The 4,454-nt window shown below is 41.9% G+C and overlaps 1 pseudogene; it reads right to left on the bottom strand.

The window, feature by feature from the left end:
• Positions 1 to 1,685: 1,685 nt before the first annotated feature.
• LOC147630622 (actin pseudogene) lies at positions 1,686 to 2,170 on the bottom strand (annotated as a pseudogene).
• Positions 2,171 to 4,454: the final 2,284 nt, after the last annotated feature.

Below are 4,454 nucleotides of genomic sequence, written 5' to 3'. Positions count from 1 at the left end.
GTTGACTGACCTTGCTGGTCCTCAACGGATGAGTCCATGGCTCTTTTATATGGATCTGTTGGTTGATCTTGCTGATCTTCAACGAGAGTCCATCTTGATAAGTGATTATATTGTTGAGTATTATGGGCTAGGAACTATTGAAACGGCCCCTGTGTGGACAGGTGGTGAGCGTTCTAGTTGCCAATGATGCCATAGATACTCTGATGAAGGAATGATGGAAAATTATGAATCAACTGGATAAATTGGGAGATTGTGATCAGTGGTACTATGGTTTCATTAAAGGATTGTTTTAAAGTTAGCTGATGCTAAGAAAAAGGCAATTTTCATATTGGGTGTGTAAGTGGTGTGGCTAGTTTTATGTTTGCATGAAATTCCGGCTAGGGGGCCTTGGAACTCTTTTCCTTGGTACCCGGGACAAAACCTAACCAAATTCCAAATTGGATCCCATCACTACAGTGGTTGGGTGGTTGGCTAACCCATGGGATCGGATGGGGTTAGGCTGGACTGATGGATCCGTAAATCGAGACTCAAACTTTTGTTTTTACGATAGAAAAAAATAAATAAATCCCGGACAGTAACTGTTCTATGGATAGGAATCAACGGCTGTGCCTCTTGAATGGGGAAAAAAGCGTTGATCCCAATGATCCAAGTGCAAGTTTCTTCCTTGAACTGACTAAGTATCTTATAGATGTAATTGGATCATCTCGATCAGAAATGATCTTGACTACGTTAGAGTAAAAAGTTATCCTGGTGGAATCGCCCGTGCTTTCCGGTTAAGGAAGTTTTTTCGGGTTCGGTTTTGGAACAACCGACGGATTAGTCTCTTATCCGGATATCCGTGGGCGAGGCCCCGAGTGTGGGACCCCTGTCCCGCGTGAGAAGCGCTACTTCCGCTGTCAGTACCCCGAATCCATTGCTCGGTGGGAACAGGGGGATCTTACACTCTTTATCTTCTGAAAAATCTGCTTTCAGATGAACCAACAACTCACAAGCAAAAGATGACATATGGCATATCTATAACATACTCATGTGATTTTAGGAAACTCCATGTCTAGCATTCCAAAATCCAATCGAGTAGAAAATAAAACCCAAATCCCAGGAATCTTATTGTATTTTGTTATTCCAAGATTCTCCAAAACCAAAAAACCTTCTCATTCTCCAAAACCTTAAAGGTTTCATAGGCTATACGATTTTTCAAATCGTAAGTAATAATAAACAAAAATAAAATTCACTTATCTGAAAGTAAAAAAAAAGTGAATTTTTCTTTTGATTTCGCTATTCCCCATACGGCTGCTTCACTGCCGACTGCGCAAGGATCAGAATACATATAATGTGAAGATCATCTCCTTTGATAGTACTCCATTCACTCTTTAATTCTAACCCCAAGAAGCTCTATACAGTAGCCGGTGTTTTGATTTTAAAATCCCTAGTTAGATGACGCTCTGCTTCTCATTTTCTGCACACCCCCTAACGATATGCGCCGCTTTCTGGTTATTTCCCCTTTCCCGCAAGAGAGTCAGAGCTCCCTCACCTTTTGCAGCTATATTATCGAAATTTCCCCAGTTCCCAATACACTGCGCCACCTTTTTTGTAGCTTTAAATTCGGATATCTCCTTTTTTGTTATTGCCACGTAAGCTACCTCAAATATGTCTTCAGCTGTTGCCTCTGCTAAGTGCAGCAATCTTTACACGTTGCAACCAATCAAGTCACGGCCTGTTGTCCTTCCACTGGCATACAATGAAAGCACAGCCTGGATAGCAACATACATAGCTGGTGCATTGAATGTATCAAACCCGATTTGAGTCATCTTCTCTCGATTAGCTTTTGGATTGAGAGGAGCTTCAGTGAGCAAGACTGGATGCTCTTCAGGAGCAACTCGAAGCTCATTAAAGAATGTATGGTGCCAAATCTTTTCCATGTCATCCCAGTTGGTTACAATACCATGCTTAATAGGATATTTCAAGGTCAATATTCCCCACTTAGATTGGACCTCATCACCAACATATGCATCTTTCTGTCCCATACCCACCATAACACCAGTGCGCCGAGAACGGCCCACAATACTAGGAAACACTGCCCTAGGAGCATCATCTCCAGCAAACCCAGCCTTGACCATCCCAGATCCATTGTCACAGACAAGAGGTTGAACTTCCTCTGAGTCTGCCATTCTTGAATTGTCGATATAACTTGGATTTGGGAAGTTGCTATGAGATTCTGCCCCTCCTCTTCTGCTGCTGAACAAAAAGAGGGAAGACTAGCATTGACAAAACGAAGGGACGGCACACAGATCCTGCCTTAAAGTCACGAACTCTAAAACGAAGGTTTTGGGTTAGAATTTCTCTGCTCTTGCTCTAATGTTGCTAAGCTTGCACATGCATTAAGTGCACATACAAATGTAATGTTGTTAGGTCTAATGCCTTCAACTTGCATCTCATCATACAAACCCAGAGCCTCCTTGATCTGCTCATTCCTAATAAGAACAGGAATCATGGTATCCCAAGACACGATATCTCAAAAGGGCATTCTTGAAAACCAATCCTTACATCATACATGCTCTCACATTTCCATACATGTTGAGAAGGGTGTTCCCTACTACAAGGTCTACCATAAGCATAAAACTCCATAATTCACACCACACTCATGTACAGAGGCTTCGAGACCTGGCTCAGCCTCAGCTCGTCTTATTGAACCTCATTTACAATATGAACATATGTACTCAGGCATCATATAATGACTCAAGTCATGGCAGTTAATCCCATGTATCTGGATTTGCATTTGATGGCCTCATATGCATGGTTTCACACCATAGACGTGCCATGGCACGACATCCACCCCCTCTAAACCTGCACATCCTCTGGTATGTGCCAAATCATCATCAAGATCCACATATATCTAGATGTCGTCTTCATCTTCTACATTACCAGGAAGATCAACCTCTTCCTCTTCAACCATATCTATACTATCACTGTCAAGCCTCTCATCCTGAGTCCCCTGTGAATCAAAAGGATCATTGTCATGCCTTCTTTTAAACATCTTGATTCTTTTGCCTGCTACAAGATTCTTTATCTCTGTTCCATCAAGCTCACACAGGGTATACGTGGCATTTCCATGCACATACTTGACAATGTAAGGGCCAAACCATCTTTTTGTAAATTTTCTTTGAACAGTGAACTGGTTGTCAAGGCTACTATCATACATTAGAACCCAATCACCTTCTTCAATAGGTTTTGGCTGGAGTCTGTGTCTTCTATCAAATCTTTCTTTATTTTTCAACCTTGCATTTTTTAAACGAGCTTTAGCAAGCTCTACATCTTCAGGCCTCCTCTCCAGATGCCTTATTCGCAATGCAAGGAGGTCTTCCCTGTTCAATCCTTCCACCCAGGGTAATACATTCCAAGTTGGAACTACTTCTTCAACTGGCATTACTGGCTTCTGACCATACATTAATTCTGTAGGCATGTATCCTGAGCTATGAGTTGTACGGTCAGCCCACAAAGCATATGGTAGCAGCCTTGGCCACTCTCGCATTCTTTCTCTGCATGCCTTAGCCAAAGCTTTAATGATTGGAGGATGTCCTTGCTCACTTTTACCATTGCCCTCAGGGTTGTAAGCACATGTTAGGGACAGTTTGATGCCGATTCTAGAGAAGAATTCCTTTGCTTCTTCAACATCTAGCTCACCTCTATCAGCTGTTATTTTCCCAACACAACCACACCGGCAAATCACATCTTCCAAGAGAAATTTGCATACTGTTTCCGTACTCTTTGTTCTAAGAGCATGCCCTTCTACCTGATTTGTCAAATCTTCTCTTGCAAGTATGTATCGCATCTGCCAAATTCCCAAAGGCATTGTAACTAGATCCACTACCCATTTGTAGTGCATGGCAGGTGGGTAGGTTGGTTGCAGACCATCACGATGTCGCACATTTGAGTACATTTGACATTCCATGCATGTTTCCACATATTGGGAAATATCCTTGTACATTCCTTTCCACCAATATCTTTCCTTTATTTTGGTAAAGGTGGCCCACACACTTCGATGTCCAGCCCAGAGACTCTCATGGAATTCTTTCACGAGCTTCCCTTGAGTCTCTTTATCACATATGACTCTCTGTGGCATAGCATTCCTCTGCTTAGGATGCTTCCACAAATACCCATCCTTTAGAAAATACCCATATGCTTTTCTGCGGATCCTCTTAAATTCTGAGTCAGACCAATTTTCATGTCTTGTCAAAGTACTCAAGTATTGACCAATAAGCAACCAATCTCCTTCATACATTTTGCTCAGTAAAAGACTCAAATGCATTTGATAAGCAAGTATGGTCCCCTTTTGCATATGCAGTAGTATAGAATTTTGTACCTACATCATCAATGTCACTAATCATCCCTTCTTCATCTTCATACCTGGCTCTTGATAGCATATCTGCAACTGGGTTATCTTTTCCTGCAATATG

This window comes from Cibotium barometz, chromosome 16 (assembly GCF_041138505.1).
Source record: "Cibotium barometz isolate CiBa-2024 chromosome 16, ASM4113850v1, whole genome shotgun sequence".
NCBI classification, from domain to species: Eukaryota; Viridiplantae; Streptophyta; class Polypodiopsida; order Cyatheales; family Cibotiaceae; genus Cibotium; species Cibotium barometz.
This window is presented reverse-complemented; position numbering and strand designations above follow the sequence as displayed.